Here is a 22,094-nt window from a genome sequence, read left to right as displayed (position 1 = left end):
ATTTTCTTCATTTCTGCATCGTTTAGTCCTAAATCATGAGTATTAACACCTCAATTAGCAATGCCTTCATCTCTTTTGTGGACCTAAGTGTGATATGTCATCTCAACGCTTTATTTTCGATGTTCACACACAATTGGATCATGAGGTTGCATGTGAGCAGTTTTTCAATGTTTTCAGTGAATACTTTTGGTTCATGTTCTCACAAATTCTCTGGAACTGGGATATCATAATTTTTACAAACTCTGTTGTGTCATTGTGTGTACAGCTGTTCTGAAATGAGTTTTTTTTTTGTGCTCAGTCATTAAGCATAACATATCATTATATCATTCTCTTTGCAAACCCCACCTCCACCCCTCCCCCCCCAACTCACTCTCTTTCTCGCTCTCTTGCTGTCTCTTTCTCCCACCCCCTCCTTGCACCCTCCCTCCTGCAGTGTAAAGCAACATTTGGTGTGGCATTGCTCTCCCCCCCTCCTTCCTCGCTCTTCCTCCTTTCCTAGTTTCCTCTCCCTTTTCTCCATCCTCTCTCCTCCCTCTATCCTCTCCACTCCATCTGTCCTGTCCTCTCCCCTCCCTCCATCCTCTCCTCTCCATCCCCTCCTCTCCCTCCACCCTCTCCTATCCCCATCCCCCCATCCTCTCCTCTACCCTCCCTCCATCCTCTCCACTCCCTCTGTCCTGTCCTCTCCCCCTCCTTCCGTCATCTCCTCTCCTCTCCATTCTCTCTCCCCTCCATCCTCTCCTCTTCTCCCTCTCCCTCCACCCTCTCCTCTCCCCCTCTCCCTCCACCCTCTCCTCCCCCTCACCCTCCACCCTCTCCTCCCCCATCCTCTCATCTCCCCTCCCTCCACCCTCTCCTCTCCCCCTCTCCCTCCACCCTCTCCTCTCCTGCCCCCATCCTCTCCTCTCTCCTCCCTCCATCCTCTCCTCTCCCCCTCTCCCTCCACCCTCTCTTCTCACCCCCCATCCTCTTGTCTCCCCTTCCTCTGTCCTCTCCTCTCTCCCCCTCCTTCCCTCCTCTCTTCCCCTCCCTCCTCTCTCTTCGCTCCGTCGTCTCTCTTCCCTCCTTCCTCTCTCTTCCCTCCCTCCCCTCTTTCTTCCCTCCCTCCATCCCTCCTCACTCTGCCCTTCCTCCCTCCCCTCTTTCCCCTCCCTCCCATCCCCCCTCCCCAACCCTCTCAACATCCCCGTCAGTGAAGCGACGGGTTGTATTTGCTCGTATACAATATTACTCTGACTATCCTGTCTATAAATTACACACGCCGCCTCCTTAGTGTCACATGTAACAAACAACTTACTCTGACAGGTCCCTGTTATATGGCAATCCAATTCCTACTCGAAGCACACAGACCATACTGCACTTCCCACAGTCTCGCTGTGGATCCCCCCCCCTCCCCTCTTCCACATAACAATACATTTTAAGAACATTTTGAATGCCCCCTGTACTTGATGAAAGATACTCTTATCTTTTTATCTTATCTTCCACACCTCTACTGCCGAAGGTGGGGAAGGAATTATGTTTTCAGGTGGTCCGTCCATCCATGATCAATTTTTGTTTCAACCATAACTTGTGAACTACTGAAGGGGTCTTGGTGCAAAGGTGTATTATGATGCAAAGATAAACTGATTATTTTTGGGTTCAAAAGGTCAAAGGCCTGAAGTCAAGTGTCCTTTATTTGAATATCTGTGTCGCTGCAATAACATATGAATCACTCAAGAGATTTCAACGATACTTGTCATGTATGGACTGTAATACAAAGATGAACTGATTCAATGTTAGATTGAATATGTTGAAGGTCAAACGTCATGTGCCCTTTGAAAATCATTTAGCAGACCATAACTCGAGTTAGAAGCATATGATGATGTCTTTATTCTACTTATCCTTGTCTTTTCTCTTTCTCTCTCTCACTTTCTCAAGGGACCTTTGATTTTGCATGTGACCTTTGAAATCAAACCAAACAGTGGCTTGACATCTAACATGGGCAGAAGCATATCCATTGATGCGTTCACATCAAATTCTACTTGATAGTTTATTTTAACATGAAATCACTTCTCTTTTGTAGTCGTTTCTGTTGTGGTAATTCCTTGAGTCCAGAGTGCAGGTGAGCATACAGGGCATCGCCGTAAATTGTGAAGCAAAGTGTTTACTTCTACAAAGTAGAGCAATAAATACTGTATGTCAACTGTGGACTTGTCTGAATAACAGGAGAGGGTTGTTTCAGCGGTGTTGACTACTGCAAACCAGAAATAAAAGGGAATTATGACAAAATAATCGCATAATAGTAGTGGCATGCGTTCTTGAGATCCACGTTGATTTGACTTTATTTCAACCTCCACCCGGCCCCTCAGTCCACCCTGCTCTGAATACCAACAGCCACCAAGCAATGGAGTTGCCAATCTGTGAACGTTTTTGAAACAGAAGCACAATTTTTTGCTTCCTGCCAAGGGGTCATGCAGCATGGTAACAGGAAGAGCTTTCACAAGGTAACCTTCGATTTGTTGCTGGAATGTTAAATTAAGTACCTTGATATATTATTCCAAACAAAGCAAAACTGTATACCGTTAGTTAAGTTGCAAATCCCTTGTATGCAATACGTCTTGAAGCCTTTCTCACTTTGTGAGAATTGCCAAATAAGAACTTTGTTTACATCAGTGACAATTAGCCTTTCAGTTGAAGAATAATGATGACATTGTTATTATATTTCAAGAATTACAGCTGTGCATGCGTTCTTTTTTCACATGTTGGGATGACAAAACACTCCACATTATGTGGGGAGCACCAAACCACCTGCTGGTACGAACAGGTCATCAGTGACAGGTTTTTCTTGAATATAAATTGCAGCTTAATGGGATCATATTTGACATTTATTTTCCGAGGTCCACTCCTACAAAGAACCCTCTTCACCGGCCCCTCCTTGTTTGCGCCTCTGTGCCTGCAGATTCCCACACAAGCACACCCCCGCACATCACACATTGTGTATTATAGCTTTACGCACAGCAGCTGCCCGATCCTTCCGAGTTTGTGGCATCGACCAGTTTGATGAATCGTTGACATTTTGCAAACAAGCAAATGCACACTTGGAACCATCGACTCATCACTTCTGTGGCGTTTGCATCTTCTTGACGCTCGTGTTAAAAAAAAAAATAGTCTCAAGGTCTATCAGGAATGATTTTCAGCCAAGGAATTCTCCAAGGGAAAACATATCTCAGCGCATTGAACTCAGTGTTGTCTTTTTCCATAAAATAACGTCATATATGTAATCCTGCAGGTCCATAAGCAGACGTTGTGTTGATGGCTTTCATAACAAGGCTCTTCCAGAAACTGTGAAGGAAACATGAGTTTTTCATAGATGCAGCTCCTTTAATATCACACAGTTGTGTGTGTGTGTGTGTGTGTGTGTGTGTGTGTGTGTGTGTGTGTGTGTGTGTGTGTGTGTGTGTGTGTGTGTGTGTGTGTGTGTGTGTGTGTGTGTGTGTGTGTGTGTGTGTGTGTGTGTGTGTATATATTTAGTGGGCTGAGGAACAGGATTAAATAAAATTAATGTGGATAGCAATGACACATGACTCCACTATTATTAGATTATTTTCTCGTACTTGACCTTTTTTGCTAGTTTACATTAGTCAACACTGCTGGAACAACTATATCTATATCTCTCTATCTCTCTATATCTCTCTTTCTCTCTCAATATCTCTATATATCTATCTCTATCTCTATATCTCTATCTCTATATCTCTATCTCTATATCTCTAACTCTATCTCTCTATCTCGATATCTCGATATCTCGCTATCTCGCTATCTCACTATCTATCTCTCTATCTCGCTATCTCTCTATCTCGATATCTCTCTATCTCTCTATCTCTCTATCTCTCTATCTCTCTATCTCTCTATCTCGCTATCTCTCTATCTCTCTATCTTGCTATCTCTCTATCTCTCTATCTCTCTATCTCTCTATCTCTCTATCTCTCTATCTCGATATCTCGATATCTCGATATCTCGATATCTCGATATCTCGATATCTCGATATCTCTCTATCTCTCTATCTCTCTATCTCTCTATCTCTCTATCTCTCTATCTCTCTATCTCTCTATCTCGATATCTCGATATCTCGATATCTCGATATCTCGATATCTCTCTATCTCTCTATCTCTCTATCTCGATATCTCGATATCTCGATATCTCGATATCTCTCTATCTCTCTATCTCTCTATCTCTCTATCTCTCTATCTCTCTATCTCTCTATCTCTCTATCTCTCTATCTCTCTATCTCTCTATCTCTCTATCTCTCTATCTCTCTATCTCTCTATCTCTCTATCTCTCTATCTCTCTATCTCTCTATCTCTCTATCTCTCTATCTCTCTATCTCTCTATCTCTCTATCTCTCTATCTCTCTATCTCTCTATCTCTCTATCTCTCTATCTCTCTATCTCTCTCTGTATCTCTCTCTCTCATTATGTTATTATCCTTCTTCAAAAGTGTTATTCAAAATACAGTAACTCTCCGAAATACCTCTTGCTGCGTCATTTAAAACACCTCACTGCACTGGAAAACTTGGGGATAAGAGTACTGCACTGTTAAGGGTGGAGACTTGTAATACCCTCTCCCACCTGGAGCGGTGCTACATGAAACACATGCACACAAAAAAATGACCGTTTTTACAGCCATTTTTCCCTGCTGTGCAGGGGTTAGGCTTTTTCTTGAGGCAATGTTATTTTTTATGGCCGGATGCCCTTCCTGACGCCAACCCTGGTCGCCTCTTACGACACACAGGGATATGGTACACCTATTCTAACCGGGGCATACACCGGGACCAGTACACTGGTACTCACTTCGCCGACCTCAGATGGATGACAGGCTGAGTCAACCCCCTGGTGTATTAATTCAGTGGCCCAACGGGGCTTGAACTCAGGCCCTTTTGGATCCCAAGCCGCTGCCCTAACCACTGCGCCAACACCAGGCTTGAAACACATGCACACAGAGAGTTTGAATTGTCCCTACCCCAAGACTACCGGCAGAGATTAAAAACACCCCGATGCACTAACTGGGGTCATGCTTATCCTTTATAACAAGTCTGGATGTAATCTGCTCAGAACTGTAGGAGTAACACACCAAGCACACAAACAAAGACACACACACACACAAACGCACACCGGTCGGTGAATTCGAGTAAGGACACCATGGAGTACTGTTGTCCTCCATATGGAGGGATGACCTGGGGAGAAAATGGCCACCCATGAAATGTGGACAAAATGATATTTTGAAAAACTGCCCTACAATGAATTCATAAGCCTTTAAAAACCTTTTATTCTCGAACATTTTCAGAACTACCATTAAAGGCACCAGGATACATCGCTGAAGCACCAAATTGGGAAGTCACTAAACTGCTGTATTGTACTTCTTACTTCTTTCGTCAGCCAGCCAAGCATAATAGTAGCTGAAACAATTACAATGATTCAAACGTGAGGAAGAGACATTGTCTGTAGGCCATTGCACTCACACCAAAAAAAACAAACAAACTGAAACAAAAAAAAAAACATACAACCACAATAAGACGCCACAAGCCTTTGCACGCCATTTATTCCTGTGCAGACTGGGAAACTGTTTAAATGAAGTCTGTGTAAATGATGGAAAATGGCCAGGAATAAACAGAACTGTTCAGCCAATATGTGCAGTTGTTGAGCAAGGCTACTTACGCCTCCTATATCAAGCTAGAGCAGATGAGAACTTTACAGGATGATAAACATTTGCTTGGACTGCAGGGCAGGTGGTGGTTATAATACGAGTTCCCTTGCCAGGAACTTTGATGCATGAGGAGGCTATTCGGCCCATCAAAGGTTGCACTATTATTACCAACCTATGGTTGATTGTGTGTACCCTATACTTTAAAAAATGCTGAGTGTCAAGCAAGAAAGCAACACATACTATCTTTAAAGTCTTTGGTATGAATCGGCCGGGGTTCTAAACGCTGACGCTCCAGACTCAGAGCGGATTCTCTAATCGTTACGGTTATGCATTTCCTGCAGGATACTCACCATACTTCTTTTTTATCACATTCATCTATACTAGCAAAAGGCAGTGTGTGTGTGTGTGTGTGTGTGTGTGTGTGTGTGTGTGTGTGTGTGTGTGTGTGTGTGTGTGTGTGTGTGTGTGTGTGTGTGTGTGTGTGTGTTTCAGTGTGTCAGTGTGTGTGTCTCCTCCATAACTCCAAAACTATAAATCCTAGCAGCCTAAAACATTGCATGTATATATGAAGAAAATTCCAAGGAAGTGCAAGAGTGAAAATTGTGTGTTTGGGTTAATTAAAACACCCCTTTTGAAGATAATTAACGGCCTTATTTAATTATAGCCTTCATCAGGTGATCCTCGGCCACCTCGTTCTCTGGGTCTTAAGGCGTTTTCTGAGTAACCTCGCTGGGGTCTGAAGCCGCCATGTTTTTTGGCCTGCTCAACTATGCCTTGACTTGGAACAGGCCGCAACGATTTCTTGACGATAAAGTTGTTGTTTTCACTTTCTTTACTCATGTTATTTAATGCCTGTTCATCATAGCTATGAATCGCTGGGTACATTGCAATGCTTATAAACATCCGGAGACATTAGCGTTCATGGTTTGACATTTGGGGCATGTTTAATGTTTTTATATGTTTATGTTTGGAGGTGTATGTTTAACGTGTGGCTAATCACCTGCCAAACTAGCCGTTTCTTCACAACCGTTTCATTGGAGTGCTTGCTTGAGTGCTTAAGCCACTTGGCGAGTGCTCTCCAAGCTGCTTGGTTGTTCGTTTCAGTAAAAGGATTCGTGCTTTCAAGGGAACATGGATTAGACAGCCGTACGTTTCAGCCTGTGTTGGACCCTGCAGTGCTGTGCGGATGTCGAATCCGCTAAAAATCTGCAATTTTATTTTTACAGGACATCGCTTTATTTAACCTTTTGTGTGATCTCCTAATATCATCTACCCCTCACTTCGACATCGATACAAATATTTAAAACAATAAGGTCCATCCGACCACATGTTTGCCATGATCTGGTTGTGAAGGCAGAGAGTCGAGATCGACATTTTGTATTCTGTGCCTTGATATATTTTTCAATGGAATTTTGCTAATTTCCCACTTGAATTCCTCTTTCAAAGAACTCTGTTTAAAGGTAAATCTTTGTGTTTGTCGTTTTTAGGTATTTTATACATGGGTACATAAATAAACTGTATTACTACAACGGAAGTGTGTGTGTGTGTGTGTGTGTGTGTGTGTGTGTGTGTGTGTGTGTGTGTGTGTGTGTGTGTGTGTGTGTGTGTGTGTGTGTGTGTGTGTGTGTGTGTGTGTGTGTGTGTGTGTGTGTGTGTGTGTGTTGTTCACAAAGCGTAACATTCTGTCTGAAAACTGATAACTCCCTTTCCCCTCACCCCTCTCTCTCCCTCTCTGTCTCTTAACGTATCCGGACGGTCGTTATGTCTGGATGGTGGTTATCTCCATATGTGTCTGGACCACAGTTATGTCCGGGCAGGGTTTGTGTCCGGATAAATGTCTTTCTCCGGAAGTGTCCGGGCGGTGTTTATCCAGACGGGAGTTTGTGTCCGGGCGGTATTTATCCAGATGGGAGTTTGTGGCCGGGCGGTGTTTATGTCCAGACCGGAGTTTGTCTCCGGATGCGCCCGGGTGGTGTTCGTCTCCAGACGTGTCTGGGTGGTGTTCATCTCCGGAAGCGCCTGGGCGGTGTTCATCTCTGGATGCATCCAGGCAGTGTTTGTCTTTGGACACGTCGCAGCAGTGTTTGTCATTTCTTGAAGCGCGACTGTGTCGCTGATGCAGTACCCCTCTACCAGTACACACACTGGTACTGGTACTCATTTCACCGACCTCGGAAGGATGACAGGCTGAGTCAACCCCCTGATGTATTAATTCAGCTGCCGATGGGGCTTGAACTCAGGACCCTAGGATCCCAAGCCACCACCCTAACCACTGAGCCAACACCAGGCTTCGCCTGGTGACCTCATTCACCTGACCTGTCCCCATTGGACTCCATTTTATAGGGCTTTGTAGAACTGTTATTTACTCATTAAAACCACATTGTTTGGATGAACTTTGGGCTGCGATCACAAATGCTATTCATTAAATTACTCAACAGCAACTGGAGAATATTTTCAACAAGTTGGGAAATCAGATTGAAGAATGTATTATGAAACATGGCAGTTATATTGAAACCTAAAACATTTAACTGTGTTGAATGAAAACTTTTTAAAGTGTGCTTTCATGCACCATCTATAGTTTGTTCCTATCATGTGTACATCAGAAGTTATATAAGTTAACGTTGCACAAGGACTTTATGGACACACTGTACATACAACATATAGAAATATATATATATATATATATATATATATATATATATATATATATATAGAAATATATATATATATATATGTAGAAATATATATATATAAATATATATATATATATATATATGTAGAAATATATATATATATATATATATATATATATATATATGTAGAAATATATATATATATATATGTAGAAATATATATATATATTGAGAAGACTTGACAATTCCATCAGCAGGCACTACTTGTGTTGCATGATACGATCAAGTCAACTTACTCTTAAGAATTCTAGCTGAACAGTGATGTAAAATATGTTCACAATTTGAAAAAATGGATTTAAGATTTCGAGGTAAATGTCCGTGTGGCAAGAGTTGTAATAAAATTACAAACAATAACGACAACCTGGTTGCACAAATCACACCAGATGTGAAGTCGTTGTCAGAATTACAAGCGCAATATAGGAAACGGATATTGATTGGGCATTGAACATAAACCCACATGCATTAACTTGTCGATAAACTACAGCTAATGAAATGGTTTTAATCTGTCGTTTCACTAATTGTCTTCAAATATAGATGCTTCCTGTGCAGTTGAATAGTTGAGATTTGACTGTTAAATGCAAACATCTCCACCACGTTAGCAGTGATTTCAAGTGAATGGCAGTGTGTCTTGAGGGAAACATCGATTTGTACCAGTAAACAAACTTAGCATACCGGGTACTGTCTGATATATGAGGTTATTGTGACGTCAAAGTACAATGGTTAGTCTATTTGTTACATTGTTGAAATAATAACCTTTTGAACCCTCACCTTTTATTGCTTCAATAAATAACAAAAGAGAGATTTCAGAGAGCTTTGATGTAAAATGTCTCTAAATTTAATGGCCTGTTTGTCACTGGAGGTGGAACAGTTAATAAAAATCAGATTCATAAATAAACGTGCATGATCCATCGCAAGTCCAATATATCGTGCAAACACTTCGGGTCGATGGCGAGTCAGCATTACGCCACCATGTGCTGGCTGGGTACAATTTCAGGTACTTGGTGTATCAGCTTGATGCTAAATCATATTATTAAGATAATCTTATGAAACAATGCCATTTTGTAATAATTTGGATGAAACCATAAATTCGCAAACCCTCATTGGCATACAGGTACATTAATAAATGTAGAACATAAATTGTGATATTAACCAGTTTTGTATGACCCACGCAGCCACTGCTTACAAGTATTGGTACAAATTGGTTATTCTCAAAGAAAGCACACATTTTTGAGGCTCTTGGTATCTTCTCTTTTTTTTCCATTTAAAAAACAAAATTCCTAATTGAGTAAAATGGGGATGAGGAGGAGAATAAGGTAAGCATTGTGTGGGGAGGGCTGGCAGGATAGCCTAGAGCAGTGAGCTTCACTATTGTTTTAGAGGGCCACTTTTGCCGATAAAACATCAGTGTGAGAGCCAGCACACTGCCTGCAGGTCTCTGTAATGGCTGCTTTTAGGCTCCACCTCCACATACTGTTCTTCGTTGTGTTAACTGGGCTGCAAGTGTAATTATTTGTATGGAGTGTTTTCACATTTGTGTATTATTGGCGCATTTTAGGCCACCAGGGGCGCGAGTGGCTCGCAGGCCGTGCAATGAAAAACAGGGGCCAAGAGGGACACACACTCACCCTTGAGCTGTCTTGTCTGCGTTCGAATCTCGGCCGAGCTACAAACTGTCATCCTGGTGTCTCGCAGGCAGGGCGAGGCATGAATGAATGCGTGTGCTGTACTTTGGATGGACGTTAAACGGACGCCCGTCTTCCAGAATTCGTCGGTACATGTTAAAAATCCCACGGTGACCCTTGTGAAGAGTAGGCAAACTATTGCGGACATTCTGATCAAATTTCAAATTTTTGCCCTCACCTACAGAGGGCATGGCATCAGCAGCGCAGCAGTGCCCTTAGCCATCGATGATACTCACATCTCACAGAGTAAGTGTGCTGCATACAAAAGAAGAAGAATAAGAAGGGTGGAGTGTCCGAGTTGGGGTTGGGGGAGGGGTGTTTGGGAGGGGGAAATAGGGTAACGAGAAATAATGTGGACAATATAAATCGGGAATAAAATAGCAAGCCAATTAAGAAGCAGAATGACACTGTCAGTGTAAAGGCATGCATAATTAGGCAATTGAATTAGGGATTACATAAACCACAAATGCTGCAAAATGTAAGCAAATAAACAAGATAGAAGAATAAAAGTAAAAGAGAAGCAAGACAGGATTAAACAGGAGAATAAGAATAAATAAAACACAACAGTGAAGACAATGTACATGGATGAGCAAAGGCCTGCAAGTTCAAAAATAGAGTAAGAAGAGCCAATACAAGAATATTGTATTGCAGTACAAAAAACCACTCCATTAATTGAAAATTATCTTCCAGCAAACATCCCATGTAATTTCATCAATCTTTTCCCTCATCTTCTCTCCCTGTTATGGCTGGAGTGCCCGAAGACAGTATTCTGGGCTTCGTCCAATTCCGAATCTTCATCAATGATCTCTCTGACTCTGGAAAATCCTCTTTATCTATTTGCTGATGACTCCACTCTCTGCCGTGACATCTCATTCTTCAGACAGGCAGGCTGCAGCCTCTTCCCTCTCTTCAGACCTTGAAAGAAATCACAAGATGGTCAAACACTTGGAATATGTCTCAATCCTGACGTCAGGGGCAGATTGAATGTAATCTCGGTGGGACAATCAAAATTTCACATTTTGATTGTGAAAAATGTGAAAGAAATCTCACACTCTCACTATCTCTCTCCGAAAGGACCGTCTGGCAAACCCTCCTTTCTACTTTCTTAACAATCCTCTTGCAGAAGTTCAGTCATTCAAACTCCTGGGTCTCACTATCAGCCATGGTCTTTCTTGGTCAAACCACATTTTAAAGTTGGCCTCAAAACTGGGCATCCTCCATCATACAAAGCCCTTCCCTGGCACACCTGAACTATCCACTTAAAAGGCCTTCATCCACAGCTTGATGGAGTATCGCAACTTGACCAAGACCTTCAAGATCATTGAAATCTCCGGTGATGAAGTTGAGACATGGACCTATTATCTTCCCATCGCAGACAGGTTGGTGTTCTCTCTGTCTTCTACCACCTCATTTTTTGATCTTGCACCCTCTGCTTTTTCCATGCTTTATTACCCCCTACCGCCCCCTTTTCCACAGATTTCTGCAGTGCGTACACAGTCCACCCTCAACTCCATTCTGGTGAAACTCCCAAAATCCAGGATCACTGCTTACCTCCACTCATTCCTTCCTCTTTTTTCCTGCCTATGGAATCAAGTTCCACATTCTCTTCAATCTCATTCTTCCTTCCAGGTCTTCAAGATGGCTGTTCAGCATTATCTCAGATCATCCTCCATCCAAGACCATGATTTTTTTCACCCCAGTTAACTCTGCCCTCCCTCACTCCCAAGCCCACCTCCTTCCAAATTTCCAGTTTTTCCTTCCTGATCGTTTGCTTCTGTATCTATCTTGTCCACCCTCTGCATCCTCCCCTTCCCGTCTTTCTTCCTCACAACCCTGTATTTTATCTTTCAACCCTGCTGTTTGTGTCTCCCTCTCTTTCTACTGTTCCTTTTGTTCTGTTGCTTCCTGATTCGTTCAGTGTCCTTGATCTTCCATGAGCCTTGATTTTGTATACAACAACAACAACAACATCGTTCCAATTTACACCCCTGGAGGAAAGGGGTTGGATACGCTAACCATAACCCAAACATGTCTGTTGGCTTAATGGTTACGGTGGTGAGCTTGGTATCTTAGGGTCCCAAGTTCAAATCCTGCTCAGCTGTTGAAATTATTCCAGATGGAGTTGATTCAGCCTGTCATCCTTCTGAGGTTGGAAAAACAAGTACCAGCTTGCTGGGATGATTGAGCCATTTGAGTACCCTTTGTTGGAGTGGTGACCTGTCCACGATTGTGCCCAATTGTCCAGGAGACTACTTTGGCAGCACCAATGCTCTGTACAGAGTATGGTCTAGATGGCTGGATGACCCAAACCATCAATCAACAAAAAGGACTCAAAAGTATTTTGAAAATAGGGTGACATTGTTGTCATGAATTTGATATACAACATGACTATGAGTTGCCTTTTGAAGATCTTGTAAGTTTAGGTCATGCTACCAATATGCAACCATCACAAATGGAGATCTGTGTCATAACGATTCAGATGATGTGAAAGATGCCCCTGTTGGTGAAGTTTGATTCTGAAAAGGCAGAAAACCTTTATCTTGCAAGCTGTGATATAAAAGACACTGATGATGAAGCAGCTGCAGTAAAATGGAACTTGATATGAAAGAAAGAACTACCTGCAGCAGATTTTACAAAGAAAATGCACCAACAACCAGGCCACATACCCCTCACATACATTCCTTCCATTATTTGTAGCAATATCACGAATTGATAGAATGAACAAATAACTGAGATCAAAAGAATCATTATATAGTAATCCTGATGACCAATGGGCTCAGATGTAACCCCTAACATCGATGGAGTTAAACATTCTCGATAACAATCGATAATTATTGAGTTTCTGGGAATATATCACATGCACCAGAACATCAACTATTTTCACAATCGAAATCCCTTCAAATGAAGTCTTCATTGAGCAGCACTACATGTACGTTATAACGACCACATAAATGTACAGAACAAACGCTATTGATACTTGCCTCGAGTTAGCCATTGGGGTATAAATGCCGATGATTCATTTTGTGTGTGTGTTTTTTTTTTTTAATTACCCATTGGAATTATAATCGTGTTCTGGAAATGTAAAGGTCATGAACAGATGACACTGTGAAGAAGGAATTTTGTTCCAAATCAGACTGAATCTACTGTTTTGCTTCTTTCATCTACTTGCGTTATCGAGCTAGCACGGTGAAAATTCAGCTTGCCTCCCTTCTGGCAGAAGCAGAAGTCTTCTTAGCAATTTTTTTAATCATCTCTCTGTCTCTACAGGGCAAGGGTCCTTCCTGAAAGTTTTATTTCACATTCCTCGCACAACCTGTCTGACGGTTAAGTTTCTGCTCTTTCACGTGCCCCGACCTGTAAGAATTGTTCAGAGCACTAGCAAATACCAAGAGCTGAGCAAAGAGCGACTATATTGATTTGGGGGCGAGCGAGAGCAAGCTGTGTGGATTATAAGGAGGTGATTAGGAGGAGATCTGATTGAGATTTTTGAGATAACTAAGGGTATAGACAAAATAAGTGCAGAAGCATTATTCAGCAGAATGGACATTGGTAGGAGCAGGGGACATATATTGTCAGGGTTAAGAGGAGGAGAGTTAGGATTGTAGTAAGGCAAGGCTCTTTCACTCAAAGAGTAGTTGATGCATGGCATTGTCTCTCTGGGATGGTAGTGGCAGCAGAAATTGTAGATAGGTTTAAACTAGGATTATATTGGTTCCTAGAACCATTGGTATTAGAGAAGGACGTGTTTATCCATATGAATGGTAGGAAGCTTAGATATGGGCGAGTGATTGTGTAGTGATTGATTCTGATGTTTGTGGGCATTGTATATACTTGCACCATTCATTAGTTGGCATAATACTGCCCACATAACCTGTTGACTCTGCCCTCAAATAACTGCCTCAAGAGAACACCTGCATAATATCTTGTAAACACATAAAGAAAGCCATGACCCAATGATGTCATGGTCCAATATTCCTTCACGTACTCTCACCTGACTTGCTCCAACCTCCCAGAACAGCTGAGGACAATTTTCACTGCTTATAATAAAGTTCAAGATGCAAAGTACAAAAGCTCAAATACATGAACATTGTCATTGACAAACTGCGCTTTTTAGAAATGTGTAACAAGCAGATAGACGATGAAAGAAAACACAAACAGACAAGTTAATGGCATTATTTGAAGTTTTTTTACATAAGTTCCTGGATATGTTGAAAAAAATCAACAACCCAGATGGATGAAGGAACTTGATTTGATCTCAACGACATAAGTGTGAACAAGTGGCCAAGAATCGAGGCAAATGAGAAAACTAAATTGAATGATAAAAAGGATCTCAAGCAAAAATAAAAATTCAACATTTTGATTATGATGTCAAGGGTGATCAGAAGTTTGTGAAACTAGACACTTGGCAGACAATAGCAGGTTTTTATTATTGGGTTCCCATGAAATTTCCAGAACGATTTCTCAGCACGCATACCTCATATTTATTTAAAGAAAAAGGTTTTTCACGCTTCAAGACATCCGTCATCATCGCCTCTTGTAAAGCAGGCCATGACAAAACACTGACTTGGGCTCAGTTGTGCCTTATAAAGTCTGACATTGATAGAAGCCTTCCCTTGACTTTGGCAGTGAAAATCAAGGGAGAGATACTCTTTGAACTAGTCATATAACAACTAACACTGGCAATTTTGGGATCAACTTTAATCGATATATGGTGTGCTGCTTAAAGTTTTTTTTTAATTTTATTTAAATCACAGAATTCTTTGTATTGCTTTTATGCTGACAATCAATAGACAGGAAGCTTTTGGTGCACTATGTGGTATTTTAGGGTTGACTACTACTACTACTACTACTACTACTACTACTACTACTACTACTACTACTACTACTACTACTACTACTACTACTACTACTGTGACTACTATTGCCACAATTATTCCCACTTCCTTGTGGAATTGTCCAAGGAGAGCTTTTGACCTTTGTTTTTCACTAACAGGCTGACCAGGCCTACCACAAGTTATCGTGGGAACGATACCAACCGGTTGGCCAGATAGATGGGCCCTACGGCTTAATGTCTATCCGAGGGACGGCGCACACATTGATACCTCACCCTGTATGTGAAGAACCATAGCTGGGTCGAGATTCGAACCCAGGGTGGGCAGCTCAGAGGAAAGTGAGCATACATTTAAGCTATCATGCCAGCCAACGTGTCACTCAAGGGTACAACATAAAAACAACAATTTTTTCCCCTTTCGTGTACTTGTTTTAGAAAACCTTGTTAATGGAAAATACAATCGTAACGGAAGATTTTAGCTACAAAAAATACTGTATTGAAACAAAATGGCCACCGACTATTTCCTTTTTACCCTGGGGTAATGTGAAATGTTATTTCTTAATGGTGATAGTCAAAGGCACCTCCACTCCTTATAAAGGAGTGTGTGTGTGTGTGTGTGTGTGTGTGTGTGTGTGTGTGTGTGTGTGTGTGTGTGTGTGTGTGTTTGTGTGTGATGGATACAATTTTGAGGAACAGAAATGAAAAAAAGAGATTTGTGATGTTTACTGACGGTATATCAACTGCATCCAGCATGTTGCTGGAGTTTCAAATCATGCTAGATTTTATAAATCATGCAAGAACCTGTTCCGAAATAATTAGAAGGTACCACTGATTTCACGATCAGATCTATCTGTTGGTAACTATCTCAGGTATTGAGAGAGCCATCAGGGCTGAGAGTTAAAACATGGGAATATATTGTGCATAATCAAATAGTCACCCTGTTTATGAATGATCTTCAGGGGAGTTATTTTATAATCAATTAATTGATCTATCTTTATTTGTGTGTATGTGTGGTGAGGGTGTATATCGTATTTGCATATCGTGTCTGGTGAGCCATGTTGGGAATAAGGTATATCGTTTCTGGCCCTATTTCTCAATGGTAAAGAATCACTTTAAAATCTGGGTGTCGATTGGTGGGGGGTGGGGGGACATTTCCCCCCCCCCACTTTTTATCAAGGGGGGGGGACAACATATCGATTGTCCCCCCCTCTTTTTTCATTGAACGTAAGTTACGTAACACAAAACGAGCTGCTCCAGTACAACCAGGCCGAGATGCTCTTCAAATACAAGAATAAATTTTTAAATCTCTCTATAATTCCAGCAATCTCTGTGTGCATGACATCTGTGGGCATGTTTGTCTGCGACCGCTGTTTCTCGACAACCACCGGTCCGATCTACTTGAAACTTGCCAGGTATATTGCTGGGGACCCGAGGATGTGCCTTTTCAAGGTTTGAAATTAATCGGACAAGTGGTTCCCAAGTTATGGTCTCCGTCCTCGCGAGCCGTTCGCGTCTGCTTTGGCTTTGGGAGTTGGACCAAACCATTTCACGAAAATAGAGGGGGGGGGTTGCTCAATACTGAGCCTCTCTGGATCTTAACTTTTTGCCAAAAACAACAAAAGAAAAAGAACTGTTAGTTTTATTGGTCTATTATAGTTATATTAAAGATGATAGGTTAACACTTCAACATTGAGAATCCGTGCTTCCCAAGGCATGGTCTCCCACCGGCTAAGTGTCCATAGCGACGTCGCTTTTTGATCCTTCGATGTCGGCTCTTCCTATCATTGCGAAGCAGAATTCGCCAAGCGTTGGATTGTTCACCCACAAACAGGGAACGTGACCTGGACATTTTGAGGTATGTTCGGACGTTTTCGGACTGTGTATCGTCATTTTATGAGTGTTTAAAGGAATCGCGGCTTCATGGCCCGGCGCGCCACGCCTCGGCTTGTGTTAGGCCGCAACGGCTCGGGGCCCCTTTAGCGACCAAAATAATTTATTTCACCTTTCTAACTTATATCGCCGGATGCCTGATATTATTACCTGCACGATGATGTGTGTGTTTAATTTCTGTGACTTTGCACCGTCGAGTTATAAGCCAATAAAAGATTTTGCGGCCTAGTATGCTGATTGAGATGGTGGAGCCTGTGCAGGATGACGCGGTTTCACTCGACCGGCTCGTACAAACGAACGGAAAGATATTTTGTAATTCTGTTTTCATATTTCGCAGTCGATAACAGTGGCCTAAATCCCAACGTTGAAAACCGGGTGAAAATCGAAGGATTTTTGGTATTTTGGCGACAAAATTAGCTTTGAATACTTGGGAAACATGGAATAAAATGCGCTGATTCACTCGCTTTTGCGGCGGTTCATGTAAATATTTTTTTGATCGGTACTTGGACTTCGGGGAGGTATAGACCGACAAAACGAGAGGTATCATTCGATCGTCGGACTTATGAGGATTAAATTATACATTTTAAAAGGTAGCTGTTGAAAAATATGCAAAATTCACCTCAGCGGTTCGGACAAACGAACGGAAAATTATTTTTGAATTCTGTTCTCGGATTATACAGTATCTATAGGGTAGTAATGAGATTACCTCGAAAATCCGATTAAAAAAGTCTTAGGCTTAGTAGCTCAGCCGCGGCTTGCAATTTTTACTTGGAAAAATAACGTTCCGGAAGGAATTTCTCTTCCGCCATCATCCGAATAATTTTCTGTTTGCACGAGGACAAAGACGAAGGATAGATCGACAGAATAAGGTGTCTCATTAAACGGTGTGATTTAGAATGATTAAATTAGAGATTTTAAATGCAGCGTTGAAAATAAAATAAAGAGGATTGTCAGCTTCTTCTTCACCATGTCGCCCCGCAACGGTTCTGGGACCCTTTAGCGACCAAAATGGTTAATTTCACCTTTCTAACTTATATCGCATTATACTTAAACAAAACGTACGGGCACGCACTATACTTAAACAAAACGTACGGGCACGCACTATACTTAAACAAAACGTACGGGCACGCACTATACTTAAACAAAACGTACGGGCATGCACTATACTTAAACAAAACGTACGGGCACGCACTATACTTAAACAAAACGTACGGGCACGCACTACACTTAAACAAAACGTACGGGCACGCACTATACTTAAACAAAACATACGGGCACACAATATACTTAAACTATACGTACGGGCACACAATATAATTAAACAAAACGTACGGGCACGCACTATACTTAAACAAAACGTACGGGCACGCACTATACTCAAACAAAACGTACGGGCACGCACTATACTCAAACAAAACGTACGGGCACGCACTATACTTAAACAAAGGCACGCGGTTTCAAATTTTTTTTTCACGTACGGCCACGCACGTACGCGCACGTACGGCGTGGAAATGATGAACGTATTTACAAATCAACAAACTATGTACAATAATTGGAAAGAAGAGAGTGCAGAGACGGCAACAGATCTTAATCCCTCGTCTCCTGGTCTCGTGGTTTGTGAGAGGTAAAGAATTACATAAATGTTCACATCACAACTGATTTTAGCTCATTCCTTTGGTGAACCCTTTTCATGGTATGCAAATCAAGAACACAATCTTTAACGACGACGCTAACTATGAACCAATAATATCATAATCATCTCACTCAACTTTAGCTCATTGGTTAATTAAATGCAGATTAAATAAAATGATGAATATTAATAATCCCAGGTAATAAAATACCAGCGTATCTGACCCTAACCAAAAGTAATAAGCGCGTAGCCGGGAACTAAGCGAGTAATGGAATGCTAAATTGGGAGCTCAGATGCTAAATTAACAACTGAACTCGTATCGGCGCTCTTTTAGGAATACATGTGCTACGCAAAGCTTATCACATGTCAACATTGTGCCTGGAGGTATAGTGACCTAGCCAAAAGTATGTTGACCTTAAAAATGCCCTGTTACGCAAAAAATAACCCTTATAATTCACATGTCAAAATTTATTCAACTGAAATGTAATTCCCTTCTCGTTTCATAGAGGATATGGATATCAGAAAGTTCTTTTCACGACAGCATCAAGTAGCACATCCCCGACCACTCTCCTGGAGCAATCAAGTTCCCAGAAAGAGGTGGATGATTCAAATGAAAAGATAGCAGAAAAGGGTGCATGTGCGAGTACTCGGCCTAATTTCCCAGATCAGCCTTTTCAACCTCATGATGTCAGTTGTATCCCAGTCCAAATACTGCCAAACTGAAAGTTGAAGTTTCAACAACAGTGGGCCAAAGATTTTCCGTGGCTTCATTTTGATCAGAGCATCAGCGGTGTACTCTGTCACACCTGTACGGACGCTTCTCGTGAAAAACTTACCGAACTTGCCCGCTGTGCAGAAGACGCTTTTGTCTCAAAGGGCTTTCGGAACTGGAAAAACGCTACAGAAAAATTCAGACAACACAAACGATCAAACACACATAGGCTTGCCTCTGAAAATCTGAAATGTCGCAGAAGTCAACCTGGTGTCCGTGTGCAGCTGAGCAGCAAACTGCTAGAAGAGCAAAGATCTGCACGGTCAGCACTTCTGAAGATTATCACCTCACTGCAATATTTAGCCCGACAACGTTTTGCAATTCGTGGGAAGGATGCCTCTGAAGGGAATTTCAAAATGCTCTTGCAGTTGCGGGCCGAGGATGATATAAACCTCAAGACGTGGCTGTCAAGGAAGACGACGTTCACAAGTGGAGAAATTCAGAACCAAATTCTACAGTTGATGAGTCATGCCATCCTCAGAAATATCTGCAGTAACGTGAATGAAATGTCCACTCAGTTCGGACTCGTAACTGATGGAACGCAAGATATTCAGGGTAATGAGCAGGAGTCGGTGTGTGTGCGCTATGTGACGGATTCCTTTGATGTTCAAGAAGATCTCATCGGCCTCTACCAAGTATCGTCAACAACAGGAGTATCACTTTGTAAGATGCTTCAGGATGTCCAAATTCGGTGTCAACTCCCTATTTAACACCTTCGAGCGTAGACTTAAGATGGGGCAAGCAACATGTCCGGAAAGTACAAGGGCTGTCAAGCACAACTAAAAAAAAACTCCAACCGCTGGCCAATTATGTTCACTGTGGAGCTCATGTCACCCAACTCATTACATCCAAAGCCCTACAAACTGCACCGTTCATAAGAGATGCCCTTGATTATGTCCAGGTACTCGGCAACATCTACAACAACTCTGGAAAATTCAAGCATCTGTACTTGAATATCCATGCTGACGATGCTGACACTCCTTGCCGCTACACGCCTGAGGCCAATTTGCCCGACGTGTTGGTTAACTCGTTCTCCTGCCGTGAAATCGATATTGGATAACTATGAAGCGGTACTGGATGCCCTTCAACAAGCAAGTGATGACTTTGGTACGAACACGGCATCGCGAGCCAACGGTATTCGAAGCTGTCTTTCATCAGGAAAGTGTGTTCTCGCTCTGTTTGCATCATTGCCCGTTCTCCAATCCCTTAAATACCTCAATAAGGCACTTCAGGGTTCACAAGTTACTGTCTCTGATATGCTTACTGCTGCAAAGGTAACTGCACAGAATCTCCAATCTCTCCGTACCGACCAGACGTTTTAGGAGGTTTTTGAAGCAGCACAACAGAAGCTCCAGCAGTGCCAACTAGATCCAGTGACCCTCCCTCGTAAGCGCAAGCTTCCGAAGAGACTTGATGGAGGCACGCAGGAATACACTGCCAATTCTGCAGAGGGGGTATACAGAGTTTAATTTTTCAAAGTCATCGACAGCGCATCTGAGAACTTGAACGAGTACTTCACATCAACCGACCTCATGGCGTATAGGGACTTGGGTGAAATGCTCCTGTCTAGGTCATTCAAAGCACAAATAGTCAGCAAATATCCCGAACTGTCGGATTCCCGAGAGCAACAACTTGGCTTCTTTCGTAACCAGTTCAGTGGTTCATCTGTTGAGGATTACCGTAAGATATTTGTAGACATGGTGCCGGAAGTTTGTTGAATGTTCCCACAGGTAGAACGTTTGCTTAGGCTTCTATTGGTTTCCCCAGCAAGTTCATGCGAAGCTGAACGGTCATTCAGCACAATCAGACGTATGAAGACTTGGTTACGTTCCACAATGACCCAACAATGCCTCAACCATCCCATGATCTGTCATGTTCACCGAGATCGTCTGACTGCACTTGACCCCCAAGACATTGCTACAAAGTTTTTAACTGGATCAACAGACAAGAGGGTTCATATTTTTGGCAAGTTTTTGGGTAAGTTGACCGTACTCATGTAATCTCAATTTGTATGTCAGTCTAGTTTTCAGTTTATGTTTAGTGAATCAGTTCAAGGGTCGTGAGAAGGAGGCTTGATAAACAATTATATATATATATATATATATATATATATATATATATATATATATATATATATATATATATATATATATATATATATATATATATATATATCTTTGATGACACTTGAAACTTTGAAATGTGTATGATTAATGTTTAATTAATTTCGCTCCGTCTGCTTACATTTGATAAAAAGATGGTCGATAGATGGTCAGATTAATTTAAGGGATTTGTGTGATCAGAAGGCAGCATGTCAACGAGCGTATAAAATCAAGAATTTGTCAGGGTAGACTTGCTGTGTCCACGCCGGCACGAAGTGGGCTTCGTGGTCTGGACATGCAATATCCCCCCCCACCCCACTTTTCAAAAGCAATCGACGCCCATGCTTAAAAATCATAGTATCTGGATGCGGATCTTCATCAAAATTGAACCAAATTGTCCTTGTCACACGCCCAATCTGTCCACCAAATTTCGTCTAAATCCGTCCACAACCTTTTGAGATATCCTGCTCACAGACAAACAAACAAACAGACAGACAGACGGACAGGGATGAAAAAATAACCTTTGTCCGCACCTTCTGTGGCGGAGGTAATAAATAGTCCTTGTATTTTTCGGTAAACCTTTCGTCAACTTCATATGATGTTCAATAAACCTGAATTTTGCTGGAATGTGTTTCTACTAAACGTCGAATATACTAATCTTCGATTCAGGGCATCATGTGCCGGTACCCCAACAAATTGCCATTCATAAAATATTTTAGCATCATGAAACAAAGCCAAGAGGTAATCTTAATGTCCATTCAAAACGACTGCAGCAACATGCTTTGGGGCCTTTAAATTGGATGGCAATTATTTAG

At 41.9% G+C, this 22,094-nt stretch overlaps 1 long non-coding RNA gene across 1 annotated transcript in view; it reads left to right on the top strand.

Annotated features, from left to right (window-relative positions):
* The window catches only part of LOC147026994 (uncharacterized), a 113,167-nt gene extending 110,463 nt beyond the window's left edge, over window positions 1–2,704 (top strand). The window contains exon 6 of the long non-coding RNA XR_015058597.1: window positions 2,349–2,704. This is a non-coding gene — a long non-coding RNA (uncharacterized LOC147026994). The remainder of the gene's footprint in view (window positions 1–2,348) is intronic.
* The last annotated feature ends 19,390 nt before the right edge of the window (window positions 2,705–22,094 follow it).

The sequence above is a fragment of the Eptatretus burgeri genome, chromosome 5, assembly GCF_056783735.1.
Source record: "Eptatretus burgeri isolate ZD-2024b chromosome 5, Ebu_testis_v1, whole genome shotgun sequence".
Lineage (NCBI taxonomy): Eukaryota > Metazoa > Chordata > Myxini > Myxiniformes > Myxinidae > Eptatretus > Eptatretus burgeri.
The sequence above is the reverse complement of the archived record's forward strand: the minus strand, read 5'-3'. Positions and strand labels throughout refer to the sequence as shown.